This window comes from Canis lupus, chromosome Y, assembly GCF_048164855.1.
Source record: "Canis lupus baileyi chromosome Y, mCanLup2.hap1, whole genome shotgun sequence".
NCBI lineage: Eukaryota > Metazoa > Chordata > Mammalia > Carnivora > Canidae > Canis > Canis lupus.
In genome coordinates, this window is record NC_132877.1 from 3,111,551 (window position 1) to 3,120,330 (window position 8,780).

At 32.6% G+C, this 8,780-nt stretch overlaps 1 long non-coding RNA gene across 3 annotated transcripts in view; it reads left to right on the forward strand.

Moving 5' to 3' along the window:
• LOC140629025 (uncharacterized) overlaps positions 1-6,837 on the forward strand; it is a 28,494-nt gene extending 21,657 nt beyond the window's left edge. Inside the window, exon 8 of one of the 3 annotated variants that reach the window (XR_012026899.1) lies at positions 6,546-6,837. This is a non-coding gene — a long non-coding RNA (uncharacterized lncRNA). The remainder of the gene's footprint in view (positions 1-6,545) is intronic. The other 2 variants (XR_012026897.1, XR_012026896.1) reach the window with 2 other exon arrangements.
• The last annotated feature ends 1,943 nt before the right edge of the window (positions 6,838-8,780 follow it).

The following is an 8,780-nucleotide window of genomic DNA, read 5'->3' on the forward strand; positions in this document are numbered from 1 at the left end:
TTTAAAGTAAATGTGCTATATATAGATTTGAGAAAGCCAGAAATATATGACTTACGGGAAAGAAATTTGGGGCTTGATGATATACAAAACTGTCCAGATATTTATCTGAATGTATTTTCAGCTCTTGAAATTCAGTCTAGATAACTGTGAATCGTCTATTTTTATAGTGAACAGAGTTTTGTTTTCTTAGTGCTATCATATCCCCGACTGAGCTGTTTGCTAGCATTTGGGGACATGTATTATTAATCGTGTAGACAAATGTGTGCAAAAACACACATTCTGGATGGTTCTTCCCAGAAGAGCATCTTGGATATCGTTTTTGATAGAGGGCACGTAGCGTGCGTCATTTGGCATGTCACGCGTTCGTGTCAACGTTCATATCAAATTGTTAATTGCTATTTGCATGCACTCGTATCCCATGAAGGAAGCAAAGTGAGATATTCTTTGGATGCCCTTTATTGATATATTTCTCACGTAACATACAGAATTGGAGAGCTAATGTTTGATGATCATCCCTACATATGCTATCTTTTGCTATTCACCCGTGATCATTCTTTGATACTCAACACTACCTGGAAAATATTGGAAGAATCTAGTACAAGTGATCCTGTTACTGTAGGGCCATTTGTAAGCATAAAAGACGACTCAAAACACACCCTTTGAGAATGTTAACCTGCTGGCCCCAAGTAAAATCTTTAAAAATTGAGAATTATTCCACAAAAAAAAAAGAATGTGTGAAAACCAATGTGTTTTTCCTTATACTTGACATCGTTTAGGTCATGTTAATGGCCTGTCTGTCCATGGTTATGTGAAGACTGCATTGTGGATAGTTCCTCCTGGGGTCATTGTTAGCTAGAATGATGGAACTCGTATCAATATATATTTGAATTTGCACAGCATCGTAAGAATCTGTTTGGTAAAAACACAGAGTGAAAATTGGCTTAAAAAATGTTTATTTTCTTCCAAGGGTCTCTCTTAATCCTTTGAGACTCACATCTTTCTATTTGAATGTCCCATTAGATCACATCCTTATTTCCCTTTATTAATTGGTCATTGAGCTCCCAGGTTTTTTGATGATTTTGCTTGGGATTCAAATCACTACCTAGGATCACGTTTAAAGTCTCAATAAAATCCTGGTGTTTTGGCAAGACTTGAAAATTTGTAATATGATGTCAATGTTTAGACACCTATCAGTCCCACAGAAGCCAATTGATAGAAACAATTCAATGGATGGTCTGGGAGATTGGATGCTATAAAGAAATAAGCTTAATTGTACTGGCTAAAAATTCTATAAGCAGCCAGTGCATTAGGGAATTATCTCACAAAATGAGGACGACCCCCCCCATAATGTTCAAAAGTGCACTTTTCATTCAGATTCTTAATAACATTTATAGGCATATAATCACAATTCCAAATCAAGATCTATATGACAGATACATCTTTAAAAAACCAGGATTAATGGGCTTGCCTGTTCAATTCCACGTAAATTCAGAATCCTTATTCCATATTTCCATTCAAGTTTCAGAATCTGAATAACTCAATCTGCAAGCCACAATACATTTACTCACTCAAATTCTAAATAAGATCATGGTACTTAGTAGTTCAAATTATAATGCTAACCAAATATTTCAAATAACACTAGTGTGTTTATTATTGCAAATTCTACTTCAAATTTCAGAATCCAAATAATAGTGAAAATAAATACTGACACTCCTATTATTTGAATTCCAAATAACACTGCTGTACATATTCATTTATATACTGATTCTAATTTCCATTCTATATTAATATCTCTAACAAACACTAATGTATTTATCAGCTTAAAATGCAGAAAGCACCTGCGGTCTTATTTATTTAAGTTGCAATTCCAATTCTGAAATAGAAATTGCATTTGTACCAAGCACCGGAATACTATTAGTTCTAATTTCAAATAACGCTGGTATAATTATTAGCTCAAGTTTCAAATAAAATTCTAAAATCTAATATCTGTGATAACAGACACAGATTCAAAATAACACTGATGTACAGCTATTTTCAAATTCCAGTTCCGTATCCAGTATTTCAATAAATCCTATGACAGTCAGTGGAGTACATATTCATTCTGACTCATTTAAAATCAATTTCTATAATCCTAACAGAACTGAAAACCAGTCCTGGCACATTTTTACTTGGAATTCCAAATAATGCTGTTGGAATTATGAGTCGACATTGTTACCAATACACCAGTCAAAGAATTGTGATAACAATCAGCAACCTTGTCTTCGAATCCCAAGTAGCACCTGTGCATTTAATAGTTCACATCGAAATTCCCATTCCAATACCTAAGTATCTCCATTACAATACGGGTGTAATTATTCATCTAAATATCAAATAACACATGCATTCACATTCCAATTTCAATCCCAAACTACAAGTGTACTTACCAGGTCCAATCCCTAGTCAGACTGTCTTACTTATGAATCCCTAACTCAATCCTATTCCAAAACGCAAATAAAACAGAGACAAAGCTTTAATGCACTTACTACTTCAAATTTCGAATAACACCGATGGGCATGTTAGGTCATGTGCCAACACGTAGGTAACTTTGAGCACGAGCTCAGGTGAGCTTATATCTAGAATGCCATTTCAGTTTCAAAGTGTAAATAAATCTGGCTACAAGCATCAGTACACATATGAGGTTCAAATTTCAATTAACCCTGCTGTGCTCATTAGTTCATATTCCACCTGGAATATCGAAATATCTCGGATTCCGAGCAATGACATAATTATTGGTTCAGACTATAAATATCGCTGGTGCTTTTATGAATTCAAGCTCTGATTTACGATCCAAAATCCAAATCCCAGTAATAATGAGCATTGGTAAATTTATCTGTTCTAATTGCCAGTAACATGAATATAATTAAGTTCCAATTAAAATTACAAAAAAAAAAGTAAAAGGATGACAAGTACTGGTGAACTTAAGAGCTAATATTTAAAATAACCCTGACGTAGTTACTTATAGATACTCTAATTTCTAGTTTAATATTCAGTTAGAATTCCAAATTCCAGAAATCTGCTGATGCACTTTGTAGTTTGAATTTTTCTTAATGCTGGTGTCGACTCAGATTCCATGTAAAGTCCACAACTGAGTAATCCAAAAAATTAAAACTGAAAAAATAAATCCCCAAATTTGAATAACACCCGTAACAAGAACAGGTACGTTTCCTCCCAATACCAGACAACACTGCTGTAGTTATCCGTTCAAATTTCATTTAACATTCCAGGATACAAATTTCTCCTGTAACAAGCAATTATTGCACTTACTCAAATTCCAAACAAGACATGCACACACGCACACATACACATGTTTATAGAATATGGACATATTCAAATTTCAGATGACATTAGTTGACTTGTTAGATCAAATACAAAACGAAAGTGGCTTACTAATTTTGATAAAATGTGTTAGTACCTTGTTTAGCTAACATTAAAAATAATTGTGCTCCATGTATTCAAATTCTAATTCAAATTTCCCAAATGAAAACATAAAACCAAACACCAGTGCACGTATTAGCTGAAATTCCAAATTCCGTCATTTTCTTACTACTTCTAATTCCAGTAACAATTTTAAGATTCAAATAAATTTAAATAACCAGCACTGCCAAATGCATGTATTCCTTTAAATTCCAATTAACAATTATATACATCTACTTGAAATTTAAACTCTTATCCTAAGGTTAAACAACCTGAGAAGCCATGGTGTTCTTATTCACATTAATAACAAATAACACTGGTGTATTTGTTGACTGAATTATAACATAAATTTTAAATTCCAGGTAACAGACTGGAACTTCCATTTGAAGTTTCCAGTTGAAATTTCGAAATGCAAATAACGCCTATAACAAGGACTCCTACACTTATTAGCTCTAAGTACAAATAACAGTGATTAATTATTAGCTCAAATTTCAATTCAAATTTGATCATCCAAATAAATCCAATAACACATACTTGTGCATTTACTGCCTCAAATTGAAATAATGCTGGTATACTTACTGATCTAAATTCAATTGGAATAAAAGACAAATACTCCTTTCTAAATAACACTAATACATTCATCAGTTGAATTCCAAATTAAAATCCAAAAATATAAGTAAGACCGCAGGTAGGATTGTATTGTTACAAATATTAATTCCAATTCCAAATAACACTGGTTTACTTATTAGCTCATGTTTCAAATCAAATTTCAATATTCAAATATCTCCGGTAAAAAAAGCACTGCTACAGTTATTAATTCAAATCCTAAATAATTCTGATGCGCTTATTCAAATTTTCAAATAATAATCATTTACCTAAAAATTCTAATCCCAAATAACGCTACTTCACTCATGAACTCAAATTATAATTCAGCTTCCGAAATCCAAATAACTATAATAACAAATACTGGTATGTTTATTATTTAACATTCTATATAAAATCGTTATTTTCATCTGTTCAAAATTCAAAAACTAAATACCTCCTAAAACAAGTGTTGATAACACAATCGTTCAAACTCCAAATTACAATGGTGTACCCACTGATTCAAATGAAAATTCACATTCACATTTCTAAATAACACCATGTTCTTCTTTGATTAGTTTTTACTACTAACGAATGTAGTTACAATTTTAACTCAAATAGAAAGTTGCTTGTAAGACAAGCTCTGGTGCATTTAGCTCAAACGGCAAATAATGCTAGTGTACTTATTCGTTCAAAATAAAAAATCAACATATCTCTTTGTAGGCATTGGTACACATAATAGTCCCAAGCGCTCATAACACTGGCATGCATATTCGTTGAAATACGCATTTGCGTTTGAAAATATATTTAAATAACTCTGAAAATGAACACTAGCATACTTACTAGTTTAAACGCTAAATCTCTTGAATGTAGAAAAAAATCTCAAAAATGTGCACTTGTTGCTATATTGCAATATTATCATGTTGATTATTGTATTAATGATTGTACTTACCAATTTGTACTCAGTTACATTCCAAACTCCTAGTAACTCCAATAGTAAAATTTGATTAGAAATCCGAGTCCAAATTTCACAAAGAAGTTGTGTGGTATTATGTTTTCTTCATTTGTATCCTTAAAATGTGTTTCATTTTGCCTGATTCAAGGATTCAAGAGTATTCTGGTTTCATAGCAATAGAAGGAAAAGAAGGGGAAAACAGCTTAAAGCACGAGCAACACATTGCATTAAGACTTTCCTCTAAAGTTTGTTTTGTCATGAAAAAAGAAAAGGCTTCTGTGTCAACTATGCTCAAGAAAAAAAAATGTGTTTTTTCCTTATAGAAATCAAACAGTATTATATTTGTGCACAATATTCGTTATTGCATAGGAATGAGTACCAACTATTTTTATTCAAATATTAACAAAGCTTTAGCATCCAACCAAATAAATACCATCATTAATATTTGACATAACATATGAATTAAATGTATTAAATATAATTAGAGATTTTTATTTTATTTTATTCATGAGAGACAGAGAGGCAGAGACACAGGCAGAGAGAGAAGCAGGCTCCATGCAGAGAGCCCGACGCGGGACTCAATTCCAGGTCTCCAGGATCATGCCCTGGACTGAAGGCAGCGCTAAACCGCTGGGCCACTGGGCTGCTCTTAAATTCCAATATATTACATTCAATGAATAATTAAAAATTAACTATAAATCTAACTTATATAAATTAAAATAAATTAAATAAATAAATTTAAATTAATATAAAATAAATAGAAATAAATACTAATAATAAAATAAATAGAAATAAATAATATAAAATAAATATAAATAAGAAAATTTATTTATATAAATAATATAAATATAAATTAAATAAATACTAATAATAACATAAATAGAAATAAATAATATAAAATAAATATAAATAAGAAAATTTATTTATATAAATAAATAATATAAATATAAATTAAATGAATACTAATAATAAAATAAATAGAAATAAATAATATAAAATAAATATAAATGAGAAAATTTATTTATATAAATAAATAATATAAATATAAATTAAATAAATACTAATAATAACATAAATAGAAACAAATAATATAAATAAATATAAATTAAATAAATACTAAACATGCAGTAAAATTATAGGAAAGAGTATATGTTCCCTTTGTTTGCAAACATGTATAAGTGAAATATATTATCCACTGTAAAATACAACTTTCAAAAATGTCAAAAGATGCGTACACATATGTAAAATAAACATGTCTGAGCGATAGCATGCATCCACGCAGAAATTAGCAGAATGGTACATTTGCTTCAGGGAGTATTTCAGGGAAAGCTTTCTATATTAGCTATTCAAGATAGTAACAGTAGAGTAAGTTTGCTAGGTTTGCTGCAACACTGGTGCATGTGGCCTAAGGCAATGGCCAAGGTAACATCAGATTAGTCTTCTGTACTTACCAGAGTTCACATGCATCTGTGGGAGATGCAAACTATTTTTAGCTTATCGGTTTTCTATATAATAACGTATAGTATGGTATGACAGGATGCTCTCTGATTCACAGGGGACAGTAACAGGAACACCGATGACCATCCATCTGCAGGCGGGCCTACAGGACTCAAGTGGATGCTTCACTGCTCGACTTTCAAAGGACACACCGTGATCTTTTCCCCCCTCATTTCGACTTTCTTAACATCAACATATTGCTAATCTCCTTCACACAGTCTCTCATTTTGACTTCGCTGGCATGACAAAACGGTGGGGGGTAGTGAACACTACAGTAATGTTTTATGAAGAACTATCACGTAAAAATTAAACGACTGTCTATGACACGGCCATCATGACTTCTGATGTTTTTCTTAATAATGACCACTTATTGAATATTTTTAAAGAAAAAAACGGTGACCTTGTGAAATACAGGTTGTATTGTTTAGGGGTGGGGGAGGATGGGGTATTTGGTGTGATGCAAGAACGTTCTTCTCAATGTCATTCTCTCCCCAACTCTGCTGCTACCACGTTGGGTGAGCTCAGGGAGGGATGCAAAATCTCTCTGAGCCCCCAATTTCTTAACTGTGATTTGGAATAACCGTACCACCCAACCTCCTAAAGTAGTGATAATTCAATGAACATACACACAAGAAATCACTAAGATGGGTGGCAGCAAGTGACGGAAGAAGCAACGAAAGCTACAACATTAATTGTTAACAAAACCATTGTATTTAGATTATAGTGTTCACGCGTGTTTTATTTCCTATGACAAGAAGGCACTTTATTAAAAAATGTTCTTTTGCAATCTCTAAATTCTACACCAGAACTCATATTGGGTTGTATGTTAACTAGCTGGAATTTAAATAAAAGCTTGGGGAAAAAATGTTCTTCTGCATTCTTTTATTACAATAAATAATGATACCTCTTCGGTGGAAAAGACGTAAGTACTGTTACTATGCATAATTCTTTAAAAATTAAAAGCGATTTAATTATTAAATAATGGCAGGAAAGTGATCAATACAAACACAATGCATATTTATGTTTTAAAATATTATTAAGCTAGGAAATCTTGGGAAATGTATTTCTTAAGGAAAAATAATGTTTTGAGTGCTTACTGCAAAGCAACTTAAAATAACTTGTTTGGCAGCAAGAGTTTTATGTCTGCTAACGGGAAGTATAAAAACACCAAAAATGTGTGTGAAAACAAGAGGATTAACTATCAGTAGAGTATTTGATGACATAGCAAATCATAGTTGGAGTTCCTATTTTTGCCACGTACAGCAGTGAAAGGTAACTTTCCCCCTTTCATTTTGGTGAATCCATTATCACACTTTGCAAAACGCCTCAGAGCTGCTGTCATCGTACGAAACGCATTTTAATTCGTTCAATCACACCGTTCATCACTGAAAACCCACACCACGCGTTGTGCTCCTGATTCAAGGGAACAGTGCTCCTCAGTGACCGTTAATTCTGGCAGCATTTTTCCACGACATTCGATAAACCGTGTTCCCTTCCTGAATCAATTAGCTGACATCCATTTATTCCGATGGCCAGAAGGGAGGAAAATTATTGCAAGAAATGGGCCAGAAGGGAGGAAAATTATTGCAAGAAATGGGTCAGAAGGGAGGAAAATTATTGCAAGAAATATTCATGGCATAGATTGTGGTGATGGTGTCACGGGGATGGCCTTACTGCCAAACCCATCAATGTGTACCCACCACCTATGCTTTTTGTATGGCTATCGTGCCTCAATAAAGTGGTTTCAAAAATACTAAAGAATCTCCAAGATGTAGAACAGATGTGTTTTAAACAAACAAAAACTTCCTAATAATTTCTAGTATTTTCCGTTAATTCCTTAATACTCCAAGCTTTCTTGCATGAACCTAAAAAAGGATACTGATAAAAACATATAGTATATATAAAGAAAAAACCTCCAGTAAAATATGAAAAGGTAACATTTTCATACTATATAGGTAATGTACATATTATACATGCATGCATACATAAAATATGTACAGGTTTTATTTAAATTTGGTATATTTCTACCCAGAAAACTTTACCCAAATATAGTTGTAGCATTAAAATATCTCTATATGGACTTTAAAATTCAACTTGATTTGAAATATGAGTGATATTTCTTCCAAGTCAGCTCATGAGTTAGAGTCTTTTGAGTGGCTCCTTTGGGTTAACATTTAAAAACCAATTTAAAAAATCACCCAGGGATGCCTGGGTGGCTCAGCGGTTGAGCGTCTGCCTTCAGCTCAGGGCATGATCCCAGAGTTCTGGGATCGAGTCCCACATTGGGCTCCGG